Consider the following 24,733-nt stretch of genomic DNA (forward strand, 5'->3'; position numbering starts at 1 on the left):
ATTGAAAGAATCAAATATTATTGAAAGGTGTAGATGTCATTTTCTATTGTTCCGGTTTAAAAAAGAGCTGCTACACACCCAGCACTGAAGATGATAAGAGAAATATTTGATTGTTTAGCGAAAGCATTTTTGCTTTTCAGAAATATCTGTTTTCCGTACTATAGTGAAGAAGGTGAACTGACTGTAGTATGGGTCCTCATTGCTCCACTATGTTAGGGGTGCATGTAAATGTTTACTCTTGCCACCGCTGACCATTACATTTTTGCGATGGAAACTGATATTCACGTATATTTGGCAGAATTCTCTCTGATTCTTCACCTCCAGGTTTAATTCTTGAACATCATGCGAAGCATAGAACACATTTCAAATACCACTAGAAAATATGTCTCAATGGCCCCGACCTGTCATTTTATGCAATGTGTACCTATGCTGAATGTTGGAAGAAAAGCCTGCCGTCGAAAGCATTAGGACGCACAAGGTGCAATTCATTAATGAAACTAGAAACTAAATGATACTCTATACACACGTTAAATTGCAAAATAGCATAAACACCAACACTAAATCAATAATTCTGAATCCACAACGCAATGCAAGGGGCATTGTTTTAAAACATTTTACACTGCAACATAAGTTAAAATTTCCTGTGTGTATTCCATCAGTACTAATTAGTCCATACACCATTAACGTATGATACATAATCTCGCACATATAGGAACTCGTCCGAGTCGAAGTTTGCTTATTTCACTTACCCCTAGCAGTTCAGTTTCACAACTCATCTGTTGCCGAAGAATCTAAAAAAATAAGAATAGTACGTTAACAATGGACCTCTACTACTGTTATGGTTTAAAAACACATTGACCCATCTGCAAGTGCTTTTTCAAAAAAATAAAGCATTTCCAAATCTCAGTTTCTAAAATGTATCCGAATCAGACCTAAAACACTATTACACAAATGCAGGAAATTACACATTTTCCAAGTATGCCCACTAGCAATACTGCTAGTGGAACTGGAGGCCAGACTTCAGCCAGTGTATATGCCCACAACGCAATTAGAGAGAAAGAAATGGTTAACTGGTGTGGTCATTAATACAGAAGATGTAAGTAAGTAAATAGAAGCCATTTTAGTATGAATTCAAAGCCATCTTTGATTATTCTTGGTTCTGTTGATTACAATCAAAGTTATTCTGAAAGCGATAATGTTTTCTGCCATTTCAGGTAAGGATAAGATAGACTCACTGTATATTCTGATTTTTTTTAACATTTCATACCGTTTTATAAAATTGAACATGGAAGAAAAAACAAATGAAAATAAAAACCTGAATATCATAGGCACAAATACTATAAAATCTAAATGTAAATGTAAGTATACTTGTAAAGCGCACTGCCGCCCCATCTCGGGGCATCCTGGCGCTGTATACCACTGTGGAACCCTTACTGGCTTTCCCTGTGAGATGCCCCCTCCTGGGCACCCCCCAAGGTGAAGCCAAGCATCCCAGCGCTGTTGGGGCCGTTGTGGAGATTAAGCAAGCTATTGCCCAGAGTTGCAGAGTGGGACCATGATTAGAGTAGGGACCGAGGCGAGAACTATCGAGTCCGCGGACATTGAGCCCAAGACCCTGCCGCGTCCGGAATTGAACCCTGGTCCCAGGCCTGACCTCTGCTTCAGGGTCTGCCGCTTCTAACCAGTGAGCCACACTTCAACTAAATTCATTTACTTCATATCATGTAGAAACCTCAACAATGCAATATTCATTCTTCTCCAAAAGATTGTCATAAAAACACAATGGTGCAATTTTTATATAAAGGTGTGATTTACTGTAATCGAATTGAATGAGATTATGCAATGCATATTATGGTTCAGAACTCCTTCACTATTACATTATAAACAAAACAACTTTATATTTGTTGTACATTTCATCATAAATAATTATCCCTTGGTGGGTGTGAGGAAAGCTGCTTATTGTAGTTTATTATATGGCATGGATGTGTGATCTCGATGTCAAATAAAGGCACAATTCTTTATCAGTTCCAGTCAGGTTAATTTGTAAAACCTTAGCTCAGTACTAGGTAGCTGTGACTCATAGCAGTCAGGCTTTATCAAAGCAATATTGTAAAACAATAAGAAGTATCAAAATTGTTGAAAAATAAGAAATTGCTACACAATAAAATTGTTTGTACAATTTATAAAAAAATGGGTTGTGTTATTACAACTCCACCTGAGGATTCCGGAGATGTGAATTTTAATGGAACGATAAATCACAATTCTTTATATAATGTAATAAATCATTGTAAAATACCACAGCTCTCAGTATGTTAGCAGTAACAAGTGACTTCAAAATTAACTAAAAGGGCACTTTTATGGGGATCCACTCCAACAAGGAGTCTGTCGAATCTGGCCCTTTTTGCAGGTTTATTCCCTGACTTTCTGCCTTTGGCCTCATATTTTATTTTTCTGTCCCTGTTTTTGTTGGCTTTAGGACTCAGAGCACTTTACCACTGCTAATCAGTGCTAAAGTGCCTACACTTTTTGTGTAAATTGTAATTCTGATTGGATCTCCATGATGGGCATATTTGATTTACTGATAAGTCCCTAGTACAGTGCACTGTGTGTGCTCAGGGCCTGTAAATCAAATGTTACTAGTGGGCCTGCAGCACTCGTTGTGCCACCGAGATAAGTAGCTATGTAAACTTGGCTCAGGCCTATCATTGCTGACTCTAAGTGCAGTTTTAAACTACTGTGTCGACCTGGAAAGTGCCCACACGCGCCATACCCTAATTTTCCCTTTTACTACATGTAAGCCACCCCGAAGGTAGCCAAGGTACCCCCAGGGGCAGGGTACAGTGTATATGAAAGGTAGGATATGTACTGGTGTGTTTTACATGTCCTATAGGGAAATACTGTCAATTTTGTTTTTCACTATTGCACTAGCTCTTCCACAAGCTATCTTTGGATAGGCGTGGCAACCTCTTACAAGTTTAACTTTCCAATGGAAACAGCTAGAGATTTGGAGTTTGGGCTGTCTGAGCTCAGAATTTAAAAACACATCTTTTAGTAAAGGTGGTTTTTAAATTGTGTGTTTAAAAATGGCACTTTTAGAAAGTGAGAATTTGCTTTGCTTTACAATTTGTGCCTTTGCCTGCTTGTGGAATCAACATCTGGTTTAGAATGACAAAGGCTGTTAAGTGCATTCACTCTAGACAGTCACACAAAAGGGAGCTGGGTGTGTCATGCATATTCTGATGGCCCATCATCAGGCATTTTGGTTTTCCTGAGCTAGAGTTGTGGGAAAAGCTATCACATGCACCTGAATAGGGCTTTGTCTGCCTTTCACAATGCTGTTTCCATTACCTGTAGTGAGTGGACAAAAGTGACCTTCTTTAAAGCCTGCATACTTCAAAGGCTGAAAGTAGTATAAGTAGTGGGACTGTGCCCACAGAACTTTAGAACACTTCTAGATCCAGATGCCTGAGCCTTGAAAAAGAACCGAAGACCTGCAGGAGAAATACTGCCTTTTTGCTGTGTGTTGCTTTGCTGGGTTGGCCTGCAGTTGCTGCTTCTGTGTTTGGTCAATAGAAAGGACTGGACTTTTACTTTGCTGTATCCTGCTTGAGAAGATTCTCTGAGGGCTTGATGTAGAGCTTGACTCCTATTAAGAAGTCTCAGGGACACAAAGACTTCACCTGCAGCACTCTTGAAGTCCACTGCTGGGGGTTCTGACCTGCCTTGTGGCACCAATTCCAGTTCTGATACTTTGGAGGTTGCTTCTGCTGCAAAAAGCATCAAGAAGACATCAAAAGTGACACATCCCCCTTCTAGTGCCTGTTTTCTAATGCAGCCCTGCCGCGTGGGAGACATTTCAATGCACTGCTGTCGTGCGGCATAAAAAATGCAATGCAGTTCCTGCCTGCGGCTTGAAAAACTGCAGCACACTGAATCTACAGCACCGTCTCCGAAGTTTGAGACCACTACACTGACTCCGATGCAGGTCCAGCTGTGCAACTGTCAAAACTGACGCATCGTGGGATGGTGGCTGAAGAAACCAAGGCAGCGGTTGTTAGCCACCCTTGCCTCAATCTCCAGGGCATTCCAGATTTTCACAAATTGCATCTGTGCCTGGAGCATCTCTGATGCAGCACCCATAGACCAGAACTGTCTTGGAATCAACATATGACTTTCCCCTGCAGTCCTGATTCGATACATCACTTCTCCTGCGTGAAACAGAACTATTGCATAGCCTCCCCAAGGACTCAGGAACTGATGCATCACTGTGTTTTATGATGCTTCCCTCCTCTGCAACTGTTTTGCCTTGTAGATTTTGACACATTTAAGGTATTTTGTTTAAAAACACGTATCTATAGAGTTTTATGTACAGAATTGCTTACAACCCATTAAAAGTCATAATTTGAGTTATGCCCATTGGATTTTTGTCATTTTGGCCTTGTTTGGTTTAGATAAATAAACTTTATTTTTCTAAACTGGTGTGGTGTTCATTTGTAGGGTTCTCACTGTGTTACCATGTCTTTAATGTGCATATACTTTACACATCGCCTCTCAGATAAGCCTGACCGCTTGAGCGCATCTCTGACGCAGCACCCACGGACCAGAACCATTTTGGAATTGATGTATCAATGTCCCCCAAAGTCCAGATTTGACGCATAACTTCTCCTGCATGAAACAGAACTGTCGCATTGCCTCCCCAAGGGCTCAGAAACTGGTGCATCGCTGTGTTTTGCGACATTTCCCTCCTCTGCTGCTGTTTTGCCTTGTGGATTTTTATCAGTTTGCGGTACAGTGTTTAAAAATCACACACCATATAGATCTATGGACAGAATTGCTCACAACCCATTAAAAGTTATATTTTGAGTTGTATATGTTGGAGTTTTGTTGTTCTGTTGTTTTCTAAACTGGTGTGGTGTCCATTTGTAGGGTTTTCACGTTCTTGCTGTGTGTTTTATGTGCAAATACTTTACACATCATCTCTGAGATAAGCCTGACTGTTCGTACCAAGCTACTAAGGGGGTGAGCAGGGGTTATTTTAGGTGAATAACTCCTTTATCCTCGCTAGAAGGAAGTGTCGCTACATTGACAAGGTACAAACCTGCCTACTAGAGACCCACATTTCTAACAGAGTCCGCCACAGGTACGAATAGTGTCAATTTAAGCAGTTACCTCACAGTTAAAACAGCCTCCAGTCCAGTTCTCAGCTTTTGTGGCCCAGTGGCTCTATTAGGGAGTAACAACCAACTGGCTCTTGGACTTACCTTCTCTGATGGGGGTTCAGGTATTACTTTTCCTTTAGCAGGACACCACAGGCACCATCCTTTCTTTGCTAACCCAAGGTGCAGTGGTACAGTCCAGTCTTTGGTGCTGCCCTGCTTTGCTGGGTTTAGGGAACAGCAGGGTTGCCTGTCTTTGGTTCTCTTTCCATTACAAATGTGATCTGAGATGTAGGTGCCAGGGAGGACACTTGTTGCCTGTTTCAAGCTCTCGAGACTGTCGCAAGTACTAGCCAAAGGGCTACAACATCTACCCCAGCCAAGTGATGACTTCCTGCAAATTGTGGAATCTGGCTAACCCAGAATGCAATATTTTGTCTGCTCCCAACATGACAGAACCCTTCTCTTGATGTGTGGAGTTTCCCAGGCCAACGCAGAGGTGTGGATACCTTGGGGCTACACGTCCATGGAAAAAATGGTTTAACTAAGGCTTCTTCTTCTCTTTCCAAGATGACAGCCTGTCTACTAAAAGAAAAGAGCAGCCCCTCGTGTGTGGGTGACTACCATTTGCTCTTTGAAGGCAGCTTCCCCTTTGAAGCACACCTTTTTTGCTCACACACAAACTGGCTATCCTGCCAGGAGGAGGGCACACCTCTACCCTTGGCATTTCCCTTTTTCCTTCCTGAGAGTTGTTCACACCTCTCCAATAGAGGGCAGAAGGCTGTCTAGAGGACAGTAGCTTGTGTAAAACTGCAAACTGTCACTGGAAACTTTGAGCAACAAAGTGGTGACTTTCAAAAATTGCCATTTGTGCAAACGTTACATTCAATTCACCTAGAACAACAAGCGAGGCTCAATCCAAAGAGTCTTTTGATACCTTGAAGTACCATAATTTAGTAGTCCAATTCAGAAGTAAGCACTGTTAAGTTGTCACCTTGTAACTTCATATTCGTCTAATGAGCTACTAGCATTTACATAGTATAAAAGACAATGCGGGGTTTTGACTGTCATGACATGTACATTCAATAAAACGCATACCCATCTTTCTAATATCAGGCACCCTGTCCCTAAGGTCTGCATTATGGATGCCTTATAAATATTAAAAAGTAAGGTCTTGGCTTTGCCATTGGTTTAAATGGCATAGATGAGTTAGCAATGTAAACTGCCAACTGGTAATGGCAGGCTGTGAGTGATGTTTTGCTTTGTCACACTTGTGGTGGCAAATTAAGTGCTGCAGTTCTTGAGAGACAGTTTAACGTATAGGCCCTGCGTACCTCTAGTGCAATATACTATGGATTTATAAGCAAATTAACATAAGCCAATTGTGGTGAGCCAATTAGACAAATACCTTTTTAAGGGTCGAAGCACAGACTCCGAGACCTGTTTGGCAGGACTCCCTGCACATTCAGGGTTGAGAAAATAGCAGCTTCAGTCCCAGAAGGTGATCATGTAAAAAGAGGCCTTTTCTTACAGTGACGATTCAGAAAATTACCACCCCCTTTTCTGAATCGTTTTGTCCACCATAAGCGTGGAAGGGTATACTCAGATGTGAGTCCCTTGCTCATTGCACCATCAGGATTCAAGCAAGCCGGGCCGATGACGGCTGTAATGCCAGAAACCGGTCCCCGGAAGCTTGTTTCCTTCCAAGTATCAGAATTGGCTTGGTAGTTTGGTTTGCCCTGTTCCCATGATGCACTGGGACAGGGGCAGACTAATTTGCATGTAGCCAGGTTCTGAGCTGGGATGGTGCAGTGAGCTAAAAAACGGTGATGGATCAAGCCCTGATCTGTTGACTGGGTAAGAGTATTCTGCTTAATTCAGAAACTCTGTCCATTACCACCCCCTTTTCTGAATCGTTTTCTTACAGTGAGTCATTACCTTTTGTGTCTGGGCACTATGTATGAATGTCTACAAGATGTTTATGTTTGGACATTCATAAATGTAAGCATTATTATCTGTCTTGATCTGCAGAGCGCTGGCATTCTTCCTATGGTTAAGATACCTTTGAGTAAATTATTATCCCATGTTACTCTGGTTCTCAAAAGTCAGTTAGTCATTCATAAAAGTTTATTTGATTTCAGTGAATCATTAAAGTAGCACACATACATTTCAAACAACAATTCAAAAATGTAAAAACTTTGCAAGGACCCTTTACAGAATAAAAGTTTGTTATTATTGAAAGAAATTTCAAAAGTGCAGTGATTCGTGAGGCAAAAGTCGTTTTTCTAAAAAGTTCCACTAACAGTAATGCTTCCTAATACTGACAGCCCCCTAAAAAAATTGAGAACAGCTAGGCAAATTTCATGAGATCCCAAGAAATATAAGATTTTAAAACCATTCTTTAGGGAACTGGAGCTTTGCAATTTCAAAAGCGGTAGTGATAAAGTTCTCACAGAGTGGTAAAGGGCACATAGAACATAACAAATGTAAAGTGGATTGCTTTAATAATTATCGCAATGACAAGCAGGGGGGTACGTGCCACCCTTCTTAAGTAGGGAATGCCCCCAAAAAGTGCATTGTGCCTAGTCTAAACCTAGTTAAATAAAATCAAATAAATGTTGTGGTAACTGTATTACCCAGAAGAGAAGTCAATTACTCATTCTACTCCCTGGAGGACAAAAAATATTCCCGTAAGCTGTTTCCTTCATTACATCATTCAATGAAGCGGGTGGGTTGAATGTCTGTTTAAGACTATACACACAAGAAAAACCAATTAGCTTTGTAAAAGTTTGTGGTGAAGCCTTCTTTATACACGCTTTCTCAAATAGTTGACAAACAACTTGATCACATGCACCAAGTGTTTAATCATTTTACATAGGACAATGACTTCCTCAGGACTAATATGTAAGATTTATGAGTCATAGGGGACTCATTAAAAAGAAGGGTTATTTCTAACCAAGTGACTAAATCCTGAGTCATGCCTGACTTTGATTCAAATCAGTTGTGCAATTGAAAGGTCCAAACTGCTATTAGAAGCTGTGAGTATGCAATTTTCAAGTCGCAATGAACCAAGTTACAGTTCACAGGCCGTGTAAAAATGTCCAACTTAGAGGTCTTAGTTATGCATGGACCCAATTCTTGAGTCACAAGAAAATCGCTATCATTCACCAGGTCCGAAAAAGAAGACTCTAAAGTAAGGATCAAGCACTGGAAGTTTGTAACTGGCTATCGGTGTGTATCAGTTTCCATGAGTTAGGTGTGCCTGAGTCTTGGTGTTGTCTGTGTCAATATAGAAGACTTAGCTGCACTATCGTAAATGTAAATGTATAGGCATTTATATAGCGCACTACTTACCCGTAGGGTCCCAAGGCGCTTCGACCGCTGCGAAACCCTTCCTGGCTTCCCTGAGAGATGGTCCCTTAATGGGTATCTCCAGGGTGAGACCAGGCATCCCCAGCGGTCTGGTGGGGCCGTTAGTGAAGATGAGGCAAGCTAATGCCCAGAGTTGCCGAGTGTGATCGCTGATCAGAGTGGGCACCGAGGCGAGAGAATTATCGAGTCCGCTGACCCTGGTCCAGAAACCTGCCGCGCCGGGAATCGAACCCTGGTCCCGGGCCGTCCTCTGCTCTCGGGTCTGCCGCCTCTAACCAGTGAGCCACACTACTTCACTTCGTAGAGAGATAATTTTATTTGTGTGCAAGGGCTTGCGCTACTGTGTACAGACTGTGGGACTTTGGGCCTGATATAGAGTTACTCGTTCACAAACATCCACCGTATTACAAGTGCCCTAAAATATAATGGGCTTGTAATACGGTGGATGAGATAGCAGTCACATTTGTAACAGAGTAACCTGGTCCGCAAAACACTAAGGGGCCTATTACGATGGCATAGCATCAGAGCACAGAACCGACCGTCGATGATGCGTTGGTCCCGCCATTCAAATTAAGATGTGCCCGCCACACTGGTGGTCGCATCCCACATTTTTTACATAGCAGCGGGCGATACTGTAAAAAAATGTATGTTGTGCATTTGCATGCACAACGTGACAGGCACCGCGCAGTGCCTGCCACCTTGTGCATGCAAATGTAGGGCGGTCCCATAGGTACCCCCATGTGCACCCCCCCATGCCCCCCTATACCCCGGGGGCCAGCAACAGGCCCCCAAAATCAAGAACCATCTGCCTTTCCATGGTGGCAATGCCACTGAGGAAAGGCTGATCTCCGCCTGCATCATAATATTGATGGCGGTGTCTTGCAGACACCGCCACCATGTTATGCCCCTTTTCCACCAGGTCGATGAGTCAACCAGTGGAAAAGCGGCAGACGGTCTTTCCATCAGCCGCGGACCCCCAGCCATACTAATATGGCGGGGGATAAATCAAGCGTGGATGGCGGGCGAATGGACCCGCGGGGCCAACGGTGGCTACCGCCGGCCTGGTGGGGGCGATCCGCCCGCCATCATAAAAGGCCCCTAAATCAGGCATTTTGTCTCAAATTGGGAATCATGTGATTGGTTACTCCCCCTACGTTGCTGAGCACTAAAGGTATAATTGAACAATACAATTTACTAGCATCAGTATTCAGTGTGCTTCAATGTTAACTACACAACCGTTTTTTCCTGCTATTTTTTTTAGACTAGGTGGCCTCGATGCTGTATATTTATTTGAGACTTCCCGTCATTTTCATGGAAATACAAACTCATGTGCAATGACAAGTTTATAGAACTAAATGACATGTTGCCCTTGTGCCAAAGCAAATTGGATTACATTGTAAATTTATGATTTTATAAATGGTTTAAACTCCTAAATCATTATGGTGTCTCTCTGGCATGTGGGCACTTTGGGGCATATTTTTAGCCCCTGGTGCTGCTGTAGTGCCACCTTTTGTGACGCAATGGTGGTGCAAACAACCAAATAACATGTATGAGGCCATGCAAAGTCCCTTTGCGTGGCTGTGAATTGCCTCGTGGACATGGAGTAAAGCAACACAGCGTAAATCGATGCATTGCCTTACTCTGTGCTAGGGAATCATTCCGTGGGTGTTGTGGTTGGTGTTCCCACACAAAACCCATGGATTTTGATACATCCCCAGAGTTACAAGACCATGTAAACCTGGGAATGTGCCAAAACCTTACACCCCAAAGGAAGGTGCAACTTTATTTCTCCTCATTTCTTCTTCCTTCTATGCTTGCTGTATTTTGCAGCACACATAGAAAGAGGAAAATGCCTCACATGATTGTTCTCGTGCAGGTAGGTGCCCCTTCCTGCACAAAAACAATCTTGCAGGCAACGCAGGCCCCCATGCACCAAGGGTGCATGCATCGGTGCTGGGCTGGCAAAACGGTGCTAGCGCAGGGGGAAAAGACATGAATGTGCCGAATGCTATCAATACGGTGCATTGCTGCCCTTTCACTTTGACTCAGGACAGCGCAGCAAGTCACCTTGCTGAGCTCCCTGCACCACCACCCCAAAAATATGCCCCTTAGTTTCGCATAGCTGATAGTGGTTGTATCATTATCTCATTTTTTATAATATCCAATTTTAAAACTACATTTGAGGTGTACTTTTACCTAGGCCTGTTCATCTTCATAATCCTTTAAAGATGGATCTATGTATTAAACACTTCCAAACCTAAAAAGAGCTATATTGACTTTTATTGGTACACACCAAAGAGAGTTTCCGGCATCTGTACCCTCATGTAGTACACATCTCAAAAACGCTTTAGTTGTATGTACATTTGAAAAGAAGAATACAAGATTGTATAATAAAAGTTTGGGGTAGATTGAAGGATACAAAACGGTTTAAGAGAGGCAATGTCGAAGGAAAATAGGGCCGTAAGATTTTCACTACTTACCCAATCAACATTAGAATCTCTGATTGGCTCTCACATGAATTCTATTGTGGCTCCCAAATAGCCAAATGCAGTGATTCATGTGAATCGGTAGTTGTTTGTGGGTGGCACCAGCATTTATTTTTGAGGGACCTGCACCTATTTTCCTCATCAGGCATTTCCAGAGAGCAAGAGGGAAAACCAGAGAAAGAGAAAAGAAGGAGAAAGAGAGAGATGGAAAACCTTTCACGAAGGGAGAAAGCAGAAGCCTGTACGAATGAGATAATGGAGCAGGGAGTGTCTGCCATTGGATTAAAGAGGTCTGAAGTGAATTCAGGACAACACAGCCTCTGTATTCAGCGCATTCCATATTTAATTGTGCTGGCCTCTGGCATCTGAACAGTGCTTTGGGCACCATCATTTATTATTTTACAAATTAAGTACTGGCTAAATGCAGAGAATAAATCCTATTTTACTCAAAGCTAATAACTAAATGTGTCCCCTAGCAATTAAGGTAAGAAACATTTTGAGAGTTGAAATTGTAATATTTATAGCTATTAATTTTTAAACGAATTATGTGATCTACAGATTATGAATTCTATAAGGATAACGAAACTACATAGTATTATTAAAGAAGCCAACAGAATCCATAGGGACCTATTTACATGCCCCTTCCGCCGTCAGTGCGTCACTTTTAATATGGGATAACCCTCCACAGTGCACACTAACAAACACATTTCAAACAGAAAATAATTTTTATGATTTGCATGACATATATTATGTTTTATAGAATACACAATGCTGATATTTGTACACCCCTTCGTATAACTGTCACTGCTAAACTTTGAAAATCCACAAGAAATGTTGGATTTTTTCCTAAACAAACCACAAATCCTATACAAAAGCTTGTTCAATGTCAGTTTAGAAGTGCATTTATAGTGGAAAAGCAATGTAAATGCTGTCAAATAATTACAGAGGTATGCCTTTGTTAGTGTTCCTATGCCAACCCTTTGATACTCTAATTGGATCGTCCTTGCTTCCAATCCAGGAGATCACCATGAAAGCAGAAATTCTGTGCATTCGTGATGAGAAATTAAGGCTGTGATATGTTCAATGTGCACCTGAAAATAATATTTTTGGTGCGAATAGCACAAACATATTTGAAAATAACAGGGTGTTTATTATAGTTTTTTAAAAATACAGATGTTTCATACAGTCTAAGCTGTAGTGGCCTCTATTAAATGAGTGATACAAAAGTAGTATTCAAATACAACTTTTTGTGCTGTTGCAGGGATTCTGCACATACACAGAACTATGTACAGGAAAACAGGACCTCGTGTGTAGGGGCTGAGCATTCCTACCGCCTCAGTACCCAAAATCCCGGAACTGACTAGCTATAGTGTCTCATTTGTTCTCCTACATAATCACAAAACTAAAAATGATTAGACGACCCAGAACACAACACTCCTGACTATCTCAGGAATCACTGTAGCAAAACGTACCCTTTCGCTCACTCACTAGTACTTGTTCACAATAAGAACTGACAAAGTCACTGTTATAGTTCAAAATGTTTATTTTATCTGTAGGGCTCTATAATGCAGTATACAAGCCACTACCAGGATCAAAACGCATAAACCTAAAACAGTTAACATTGTTGCAATTCGATAGATTTTAAAGGGGAGTGTCATTTTATACAGACAGTGGATATAGGACTATAAGGCCTAAACACCCTCCCCTTGGCTAGAAGAAGTTGTATTATATAAAGGAACATCTCTGGGCTTTGTCAGCAGACCCCAAACCTTAGTGCCTAGATGGTATTTTGACATCATAGGAGCAGCATAGCTCTTCTCCCTGGAAAGGTCCCTCTCCAAGTGTGTGTTAAAACAACATGCATACCCATAATATCAAAGCATAATTTTCCAGCATTAGCAGCTGTGTTAGCATGTTTTGTCTAGGTGCTAAGGACTGACCAGAACAGAATAGCAAGGGGCATTGTTTATCGACCTTGCACACCATGTTCAGACTAAACTCCAGGAGCAAGCAGAGAAAGCAGAAAGCAGATGGTTCTCATGTAAAAGGCACAAACAGAGTTCTGCAAAATAAAGTCCTGTAGTAAAGTGCGCAAAAGCAGCATCATGGTAGCAGAGCTCCTGCTGACTTAGCAATGTCGACAATGACCCTAACAGCCAAATGACAGTACACTTCTGCCATTTCCTTGAAAAGAATATGGATTTGTTTTGCCAAACTAATGGTATTGAATTTATTAATCATGGAAGGATAGGGAATTGGCATTGCGAGGATTTTAACTCCTTCCTTACAGAGTAGAGTAGATGTCAACAGTTTTGGTTTAACGTCTATACTGCATGACAGGTCATGTTACATACATTTGATCAGGCATTTTCAGGGCATTGTGCAGGTCAACCACCAAGGTGCAGTGAAGTGCTTTACAGAGATCATTTTTATAGAAGGGACATTTTAGACTTGAGATGGTGTACACCGAGTGGTATGGAGTAACGGACCTTAGGCTGTTTATGACCAAATTCTGAAAGTATGTAATGGAGGTGATGGATTGAAAATATATGTTAAAAATGTAAAATACATTTTTACACTGCGCATTACAACATTAAATAAGAGGTATGATTAGAATTCTACTATCTGGCTTTTTCAAAGAACAAAATGCACAATATCTCTGGTATTCTACCCAAATATTAACTTCACACCTTAATGTTCACAATACTGTAGCAATAATATTATTGTGGGCCAAAATACTGATTATTAGTATATTATTATTTTTCCACAACAATATCGGTGAGTTAAATAGTGTGTACTAAAATATAGTTTTTTTAAGTTTAGTTATTGTATTATATTATGTTTTTATTTCAATATTTGTGTTACTTTGATTTATTTTTTATTGTTAAGTATGATTTAACTTCAGGCTGTTGGTTCTACTGGTGGATTGGGTGGTTAGTGTTTATTTTGTAACTATATTTTATTGTTAACTGAGTTATATGCTAATATTTTTTTTCTGTTTGCTGATTTTTTATGATATTTTTATTGTATAATGCATGCAAATTATGATTTGTGTGGCTTATCGGGGAATGCATGAATTGATAATTGATGCAAATGTTGCTTATTCAATTTTTTTGTGGGAAATTACTTTTATAGGTATAATTAATTTTAAGTTATTAAACCACTTGTTTATATTTTAGGAAACATACTTTATTCATTTTCATGGTTTGTAGTGTGAAATATCATGTGAGTAGTGCTATTTGGTTAAATTGGTATTTACCATAACATATTAATTGCATATTGTTTCAGATGTTGTTTATTTGTTTACATGTTTTATACATTTTACAAATATTATTTACTTATATTTTTTAAGTTGGGGTTAATGTGGGATTAAATGGATTGTCTTTTGATCAAAATACACATGCATGCACATTCATGGTGCCTGAACTTGATTGCCCACAATCTATTGCAGCCTTACCTGTGCCTGAAGGCTGGACTTCCTTTGGGGTACCTTTTAAGTCATCACAGGTGCTCCTGTGCAGGATGCACCCAGGCCAATATGGGGTTAAGAGTAGGACCATCTGTGCATGTCTGAGCCCAAGATGGCTGGGCCACATCTCTTGGCTTACTTTTTCGACCCCTGACAACTTTCCTTTAGAAAGAGGCTCTTGCCATTTATAACGGTAAAAGAATAGCCATTTCATCTAACAGGATTACAGAGGACTTAAGCTTCTTCCTCAATCACAAAATATTTACCATCAGTTTAAATGGGGCAATAAACTCTGAGATTGCAAATGATTAAGAAAATATTGACGCTGTGTGGCACCAGTACCAGCAAATTCCTGTGGATCATGTGATTGTTGCAAATCAATTAAAATATATCATAGATCATAATAATTGATTATTTTATTATTTATGTTCACGTCTGTTTTTTTGTTTTACATGCTTATTTTTTAAACTTAGTGAGAAAAGTGAACATATTTAAAACAAATTAAGCAAATAAGTATAGCATTTCTATTATGTCAGAAGGGCTAAATCAGGGAATGGGCGGGTAGTTTTTTTAAAGATATGTTTATATTATACTTAATGTAAAACTAAATTATGCAAAATGTAAACATTGTAAATCTACTTTTGGGAAGCAAAAGTAATTTTTCATTCTCATAACAGATGTTATTACTTTTGTTTTAGGTTTGTGTGTTTTATGGTTTGTTTTGAAGGATAATGCTCATTTAAAAAAGTTGTTTAGTCATTTGCAGTTTTTCATGTAATGCTTTTAAAAATATTTTAAAGATGTCCTTACATTTTAAGATATGTAATTAAAATCTTGTTATTTTAAATAAATCATTTTAATGGGTACTATATTATTTGGGTGTAGTGAATCTAACACTCACAATGTATGTATGCACTTCCCCAGTGTTTATTTGACTGGGGTTGAAAATGTGTATGTGATATGTCAAACATTTGCATTTTCCGTAATGTTTGTTGGACCGAAATAGAATAGTAAATCTGAACCATCAGCCGCAACCAATGTATGCATTGCCTGTAATGCTTGTTGGACTGGAATAAGAACAGAAACTTGCACCCCACCCAATATAAACTCCCACCCCCCCATGTTTGTTAGAGTGGAGGTACAATAGTAAATCTGACATCCTCAATGTATGCAGCCTTGCCAAATTTGTTGGACTAGAGGACAAATGGTAACTGTGTCCTATTTCCCCAACACATATTCACTAGCCCAAGTGTTTTTTGGACTGAAGTTATAAGTAGTAAATCTGTCCATTATAATCTGTGCACTTTCTTCAAAATTTGTCAGACTGGAGTTGCAATAATTAATCTCCATACCCCCCAATATTATGCACTGTCCCCGGTGTTTGTTAGATGTGACTTACTATATCTGACCACACTAATATATTCACTTTCACGGATGAAGTCAGAATAGTAAATCGGATCTCCCAATAGATGCCTTTTCTCCAAAGTTCGTTGACTGGGTGAAAGGGACAGCCGTCGCCAATTTATGCACTTTCCCAAATGTTTGTAAGACTGCAGTTAGAATAGTTAAACTGATGTACTCATGTCTGCACTTTTTCCAATATTCGTCCGACTCAAGTTAGAATATTACGTTTCCACCCACCCAAAATGCACTTTCCCTAATGTTTGTTTGAACTGAGTTGGAATAGTAGATCTTACCCCTCTTCCAATGTATGCACTTTCTCCAACATGTGTTGGATTAAAGTAAAAAAGAGTAAATTTGCACCTTCTCACAATGTACGCTTTTCCTTAAATGTGTGTAGGATTGCAGTTAGAATAGTGTTTTTGTATTGTTTTTGTTTTTTTATTTTTCAAATGATTTTGTTCAAGAGGTACTTTGTTACATGTTCCTTTAGCCTTAATTTTTTTGAAGCTATTTTTAGCATACTTTATTCAAAGGTCTATCTTTTATAATTGATTTTCTTTCTTTACATCAATGTTTCGTTGTGTTTTTAAAAAAAATATATTTTCTTTTTTTGTTATGATTTTAGCATACCAAGATATTATTTTTGTTATCTTTCGAAATTATTTATGGCTTTGTACATTTTCCACATCCATTTAAAGATTTGTAAAATATTAATAAACAATGTGTATATTGGTTTTTAATATTTAATATAAATTAAGCATAGATATTTAAGAAAGATTTATATTTTATATTACATTTATTGCAATTTATATTTAATTGTTATTTATTTACACAATAGTTTAATTGCATATGTACTTAATCAATATTTTTATATTAATAAAGGTTTGTACATTTTTATAGTATATACATTTTTAATATATGAATTGTTGTTTAACAACATAATTGAACTTTTATGTTTAAATTACGCTGATGTTAAGAACAATTAAATACATTTAATTTTTAATTGACTGTCAACATTGTTACCACAATATTTTGGTAGGTGATACTTTTTCACTTTCGTCTGCATTTATGATGCGTTGATGATTTTGATGTTGATATTTTGACAATCATATTTTGGTACAACAATAATTTTGTGATATATATTTTGACTAAGCATGGGCGCAAAATCCGTTCCGCTCGCAGATTTTGCGGATTTTCGGCAAATTCGCGATCCGCAAATTCCCGCGAATGTGCCGAAAATTCGCAAATCCGCGAACGGAACGGATCCGGTGGGCAAAAGTTCAAGCATCAAGCTTGTAACTATTTGGCAGATTGCCGGCGCCATTCTAAAATAGTTACTAAGTTAGCTTCAACAGGAAGCACTAATAGATAAAATGAAGCAGGTGCTCGAGTTTAACTGAATTCGAGCTTCCACTCGAGCACCTGCTTTATTTTATCTATTAGTGCTTCCTGATGAAGCTAACTTAGTAACTATTTTAGAATGGCACTGGCAACTTGCCGGCGCCATTCTAAAATAAAACAGGAGTGGGGCAGAGGGCAGAAGGGCACAACGACGAGTGTGGCAGAGGGCAGAAGGGCACAACAACGAGTGGGTCAGAGGGCAGAAGGGCACAACAACGAGTGGGGCAGAGGGCAGAATGGCACAACAACGAATGGGGCAGAGGGCAGAATGGCACAAAAACGAGTGGGGCAGAGGGCAGAAGGGCACAAAAAAGAGTGGGACAGAGGGCAGAATGGCACAAAAACGAGTGGGGCAGAGGGCACAAAGGGCACAAAAAAGAGTGGGGCAGAGGGCAGAATGGAACAAAAACGAGTGGGGCAGAGGGCAGAAGGGCACAAAAAAGAGTGGGACAGAGGGCAGAATGGCACAAAAACGAGTGGGGCAGAGGGCAGAAAGGGCACAAAAAAGAGTGGGGCAGAGGGCAGAATGGCACAAAAACGAGTGGGGCAGAGGGCAGAAGGGCACAACAACGAGTGTGGCAGAGGGCATAAGGGCACAAAATGAGTGGGGCAGAGGGCAGAAGGGCACAACAACGAGTGTGGCAGAGGGCAGAAGGGCAGAACAACGAGTGGGGCAGAGAGCAGAAGGGCACACAACAATAAGTGGGGCAGAGGGCAGAATGGCACAACAACGAGTGGGGCAGAGGGGAACGAGTGGGGCAGAGGGCAGAAGGGCACAACATCGAGTGGGGCAGAGGGCAGAATGGCACAAAAACGACTGGGGCAGAGGGCAGAAGAGCACAACAACGAGTGGGGCAGAGGGCAGAATGGCACAAAAACGAGTGGGGCAGAAGGGCACAACAACGAGTGGGACAGAGGGCAGAATGGCACAAAAACGAGTGGGGCAAGGGGCAGAAGGGCACAACAATGAGTGGGGCAGATGGCAAAATGGCACAAAAATGAGTGGGGCAGAGGGCAGAAAGGGCACACTAACGAGTGGGGCAGAAGGCAGAAGGGAACAAATACGAGTGGGACAGAAAGGCACAAAAAAATGGGGCAGAGGGCAGAAGGGCACAAAAACGAGTGGGGCGGAGGGCAGAAGGGCACAAAAACGAGTGGGGCAGAGAGCAGAAGACCACAAAAATGAGTGGGACAGAGGGCAGAAAAGAGTGGGGCAGAGGGCAGAAGACCACAAAAACGAGTTGGGCAGAGTGCAGAAGAGCACAAAAATGAGTGGGGCAGAGGGCAAAAGGGCACAAACACGAATGGGGCAGAGGGCAGAAAGGCAAAAAAATGAGTGGTACAGAGGGCAGAAGGGCACAAAAAACGAGAGGGTGGCACTGATGAATCAGAGGGCGCATCGCGGTCTCGCACAAAAAAAACCCAGCGAACACGCAAATCGCGTAAGGAGACCGGTTGATAGAGGGACTCCTGATACGGCGGAAATCTTTGGCTACACAGATAGTCCGGGCGAAGATAAGTGATTATAAAACGTCTTCCACAGAGACTGAACACTGAGTCCAGCAAGTAAGGCGATTCGATTTTACCATCTGTCATGTTATACACCAGACACGCCCCTGATGAAGGCACCGCCGAGGCGCCGAAATGCATAGGGCTCTTTTGTTAGAAAATAATTTTTGCACACTGTTCATTGTATAAATATGAAGCCAAAGTATTGAATATGTAATCATGACATAATGTTTACAAAATTGATGAATTGAATCATATGTTTGTATTATGAGAAATGTAAAAAATACATGAATAATAGAAACTTATCAAAAAACTAAAGAACAAGAATAAAAACAAGCACAAAGCTAAAAAGTGTGTTAAGCATATTTAAAGCGCGGAGCGCCAAGTGAACAGTGCCCGATTTGATTGGTCTCAAAACCCATCGTAACCTCTACAGAGGGCAGAAGGGCACAAAAAACGAGAGGGTGGCACTGATGAATCAGAGGGCGCATCGCGGTCTCGCACAAAAAAAACCCAGCGAACACGCAAATCGCCCCGCGAACACACAAATCACCCCGCGAACATGCAAAGCGCCTCGCGAACACGCAAAAAAAAATCCACAAATTCGTGAATTTGGCTGATCACGAATTCGCAAATCCGCAAATTCAAAGGATCGCGAATTCGTAAATTTCGCCCATGCTTAATTTTGACATACAACAACCTCTTTGTCCAATTACAGTAAATACACGTTGATTAATTAGATGTAAAGCTACCTACTAAAAATAGCATAATACAGTAACATTTATTTTTTATTAATTCCGTAGTCAGAGTAATTAAACAATTGGGTCAGAAAGGAGACAACAGATAGGCAATGCCTTTAGAGTCTGCCACATATTTATTGCAGACTTTCCAAAATGGATTAGGAGTGTAGGACTTTTAAGTGATATACAGTAATGTGAGAAAGCGTATTATTACTTGGGATGGATGGTAGTCTGCCAGAAGTAATAATTGCAATATTCTTTGTAGATCTGAGAAAAATGTCAGTAATTTACATAAGAGCTCAAACCCCTGTGGGAATGGCATGGAGTAGACAGACTTAATTTATGAAAAAAGTGCAAAACATTTAGAAGTACCAACACAGACAAAACAACTCAATTAAAATTGCACTCCAATTTGTAAAATAGAAACTGATTTAATGAAATAAATGACATAAAACAACAATAATCTAATAAGGGGAACCAGAGATATGATTTTTTTTAGATTTTGAATAAAAACAGCACCAAAAACCCTTAAGAGGCAACCACTGTCACTCGGTTGCTCTTGGCCTGGACCAAGGCCAACCATGATGGAGCAGTTGCAGCAATGGCATCAAAGTACACACTTGTATTTCCACTGTAATCAAATTTAAGATACAGTATGTAGTCGTTTTTCAGTTGCAACAGTCTCACCTTTCATTATTCAGTTTAACTTGATGTGAAAGGTTTAATCACAGAGAGAGCCGCCACATGTTCCACCCACAGAAGTTCTTCAAGGCTCAATCGAATGTCCATAATACACCACATAAATGCAGTCTGTATATGGCAAGTTGTAAGTTCATTCTACCTGCAACTACAGAAACACTTTGAGAAGCTGTGTGTCCTCCTAAAATCACTTTATTGGGCATGAGTCTGTTGGCCCCAAAATTGGTCCTATATGTGCGCTGCCTCCAGTATTCACTGCGTGTCTGTAAGCCCCAATTATATGAATTGCAGCAGGACCATGATAAGTCTGTGTCAACCCTTGTACCAGTTTGTGATGGAGCAGTTGTCTAGTTAAAGCAGTGTGAGGCAAGGCAGCAGGCTGAGGCTGGTATGAGCTCCATGAGGCTGGAAAGCCATCCAACTAGATGCCCAGTGAAGCTGCTGATTTTTGTTGGTAAAGCTCTGAATTAAGGCTGGGTGGACATCGTAGAGGAGTCCTCCACGGAATTGCAAGGAGTTACCGGAAAACTCAGTGAAATTCCACAGAGTTCCATGCCCTCTCAGAGAAACTCCACCCCCTGCATAGTAAGGCCTCCAGACCTCACCTCAGCCTCCTCCACTTGATGGGCATTGCTCGGTGCAGCCTAGACACCAGTCTCTCCTAGCCACCACTACCTTCCTGTTCACACTTCGCTGAATAGGGAGAATAATGAGGCTCCGCTGCTCTGGCTCGGATTCAATGCAGGAACTCAGTCAGTTTAGTGCAGCAGATAACTCCAACTCAGCAGTACGCATGTTGTATTGCGTGAAGGCATGCCTGACCCGACCATGGTATTTCATCAAGAGAGGCTCGCCTTCACGCAATAGGGCATGCACAAAGCAGTTCTTGCTGAGTTGGGATTCGCTGCTGCACTAAGATGGCTGAGGCTCCCGGACACACATTGAATCCGAACCAGAGAAGCAGAGGCTCAGTCTTCACCTTCTACCTAATCAGTGGGCTGTGTGCAGGTGAGCAGAAAGGCAGTGGCAGCTAGTAGAGATTGGCGGCCGGGCTGCACCACTGAGGATAGCCACCATTTGGTAAGTCCTAGATTCCTCCTAGTCTGTAGCACTGGTAAACTCCACTCCGCTGCTAATGCAGATTATTTGTAAACTTCGCATTCCAAACAGAGTACGGAGTTCTAAAACTCTGCAAACTCCACTGGCAGTGTGGAGTTAACCGCCCGCTCTTACTCTGAATGGGAGAAATTCCAAATTTACACCCAAGAAAAGTCCCTCTGAAGCCAGATACTGTTGCATCTTCCCCTGGTGAAGATTTCTCTGAACTTTGGAGTCAGACACTTATTTGGAGCTCGGATTCCTCTAATGGGTTAAGGATGAAAGCCTCTAGCTACTCTGCGACGTGCCACTGAAATAGATTTGATGCTGTGGAAAAGCTTCATGCAGGATCAACAATATCTTTGGTCCAGCAGCAACACACCTTTGTCAGATTTATTTGACAGGTTTGTCCCAGTGCTACGGAGCCCTTTGGAGCCAAATAATTTCCACGTCTCAAGTTTCACAGGACTATTAGGAAGAGCACACTTCCAGGGGTCCTAGGACCTCAGAAAACAGCAATTGTGGGTCAAGACTCATACGAGCAACAGTCACAAGAAATGTCGAAGACAGGTCCATTTGGGTCTAGTGAGTTGGGCTCTTCAGGAAAAGGAGGCTTCTTGCAGCTTGTGTGTGTACCTGTGGCTTACCAGGAGGTACTCCAACCGACCCTTGGATACCAGTTCTTCGTGTTTATACAGGGTACAGACAGGTCCAGAATTTTAGTTGTCCTCACATGTCTATACAGCAGGTGCAGGTCTTTTTCCAGTAGAGTTCTGAAGAGGTTTCACTGGGTGGGTTGTTAATACCCGACGCTAACCTGTGGGTGGTGGTGACTTCTGCCCCCTCCCTAACCAATAGGGGAAATTTTCCCAGGGGTATCCCTACCCACTTTGGCAGCAGTTCATGTGTGCCTGTTAGAAATTGTTTTTTTGATTGGCTAGGGTATGCACCCAAGCCAGGCAGAACCCACCACTCTAGTCAAGACAAGGCAGTTACACACATAAGATAACCCCTGTACACGCCCTTGATACTTGGCAGAGCAGTCAAGCTTATCACTGAGGCAATGTGTAAAGAGTTTGTGCAACACACCCACACAGCAGCAACAAACTAGGCACACCACAAAAGAAACTCCCTACAAGGTTATATGAAAATAGGCTTTGTATTATCCATAAGAAACACATTAGAACACAATCACATTTTGTACTGTGCCACTAGGCATTTGTCATGACTTTACAGGGATAAAACACTGGGCCAATTGGGTCACTGTCAGCACCATTACAATTAGGATTGCACTTAGCATGAAGCACTAAACATAAAACCTAATCAGCAGTGCACCATAGTAAACACCTCCAGCTGTGCATACAGCATGGAATACCATAAGCACATCATGCCCCTCTTAGGCGTAAACTGCACAGTGTGACTCATGAATCATAAGCAGGGCCATGGGATACAAATTATCCACAGTGCACTATCGTAAAGACGGTTGTATGTCATGACAACGCGTGGTATTACCATGCGTGCCATTACAACGCAGGAATTAAAACAAAAGTCATTACAACGACTTTCGCTGGAGGGCGCTGGATAGTGGAATAGTTTAGTTTTCCATTCCAGCTCCAGACCACGTTGACAGTAGGGAAGGAGTTGGATAGAAAATTAAACTACTCCCTATCTTAGAGCGCCCTCCAGTGAAAGTCGTTGTAACGACTTTCGTTGTAATTCCTGAGTTGTAACGGCAGTGCGGGGTAATCCCCGCATTGTCATTGCTGTTCACCGTAAAGACCAGTAGCATGCACACATTATAAGTGTATAATGCCCACCTTAGGCATAAAACCACCACTGCACTTACAAGCCACTTCCCAACATAATAAACAGTACCCTGCTACTGTAAGGCAAGACAACACATATTGAAATCTCAGTATCAGGGCGGGTGAGGCACAGCGACCACATTGGCCTTGTATCCAGCATTTGAAAATAAAGTGATGTCTGAAGGCGAAGGCGGAGAGACCTCACTCCGTCCCCCTTCACCTGAAAGAGACCACTGGCAGCCCTGCAAGCATGCGGTGTGGCTGCTAACGTCCACTGCGGCAGCCCAATGATGGCAGGAACCAACAGTGGGCCTAAACAGCCTCCTCCTCATGGGGGACATTCCCTGGTTCAGGCGTCGACTGGGGAGGGAAGCCAACACCTTGCTTCCCCCCTCTGCACCAACTCAAAATGGGCAATGCTCCCACCTCACAGCGACCAGAGCCATACTCAGTGGCCTCCCTTGAACAGAAGGAGGAGCAGTGGCAGCCTGGTAACGTGGTTGCCGTGCCAATCCGGCTCACCTCTGCGGGTACAAACAGAAAAATGCTGGCAGGCCACAAGAGGATTCCAGTCGGACCCCACTGGGCGAGGAAACCTGGAGTGAAGTCTCCCAGCTCCACTCTTCTCGGGGGTGGAATCTCCTTCCTTGACGGGGCCTCGCCCACAGGCAAAGCCATATCTCTTCAGGAGAGATCCTCAGATGCTGCTTCTGTGGTGGTTGCTGAGCAACCAGGACTCCAGGGCGGTCTCGCCCTGCACTGTTCATGCCCTTCAGCAGGCAGAGAAACCCAGCTTTCTTTCTTCTGGCATCTCCCTTCTGTTGGCGGCAAGAATCATGGCAAGGGGGAGTGCCTTTCAGGTCCCATTCCGCACTCCCCATGCACTTGCCCAAGCACTTGCTGGTGCCCTACACAACAGTGTGTCAAGAAATTAGATGGGGGACAGGCACTGGGCTCACCCTTGGGTCGAGCGCACGGTGACTACACCTGCTCTGTAGAGAAGAGACACAGGTAGCACCCAAAAAAGAGTACCAGCAGGCAGGCCATGCACAAATGGGTCTGAAGTTAGAGAGACAGGCCGTATCGTAGTTTAACAGGCAGCAGATCAATCCTTCAGTAATCCAGTCCAATGGTGGTTCCTGCTAGCTAGGTGCAGTCACTGCATTGTCTCCTCTTCCAGTTCAAAAAGTTCAACAGACATGGAGTCACAGCCCTAGTACTTATAGTACAAACGTGTTTGGTCTCCCGCTGGCACAGGGCTCTGAGCCCAGTCCAAACCAGTACTGGGGGCCATTAAAAATATATTTACAATATACAACACCCCTCATTCAAAATGTAGGCCCTGGCTCCAAATACACCACAGGGGGGGGAGCGATCATTGTGGAAGGCAGGCACAGCCCTATTCAGGTGCTAGTTCTACCCGTCCTACCATTTCAAAATCATACCAGTCCTATTCAGCCTAGTGCTGAGTCACCCAGGCAGGGCAGGACACCCATCACCCCCCCCCCGAGGGACTGGCTGGAGGGAATGCACATCCTCTATCCCCCTGTCAGTCAGAACCAGACCGTCAACACACATCAGGCAGGCACAAAGA

The 24,733-nt window shown here is 42.1% G+C and overlaps 1 long non-coding RNA gene across 1 annotated transcript in view; it reads right to left on the reverse strand.

The window, feature by feature from the left end:
- Window positions 1–734: 734 nt before the first annotated feature.
- The window catches only part of LOC147685299 (uncharacterized), a 1,016,963-nt gene continuing 992,964 nt past the window's right edge, over window positions 735–24,733 (reverse strand). Inside the window, exon 4 of the long non-coding RNA XR_015300433.1 lies at window positions 735–791. This is a non-coding gene — a long non-coding RNA (uncharacterized LOC147685299). The remainder of the gene's footprint in view (window positions 792–24,733) is intronic.

Source organism: Lissotriton vulgaris, chromosome 10 (genome assembly GCF_964263255.1).
Source record: "Lissotriton vulgaris chromosome 10, aLisVul1.2, whole genome shotgun sequence".
Taxonomy (NCBI): Eukaryota; Metazoa; Chordata; class Amphibia; order Caudata; family Salamandridae; genus Lissotriton; species Lissotriton vulgaris.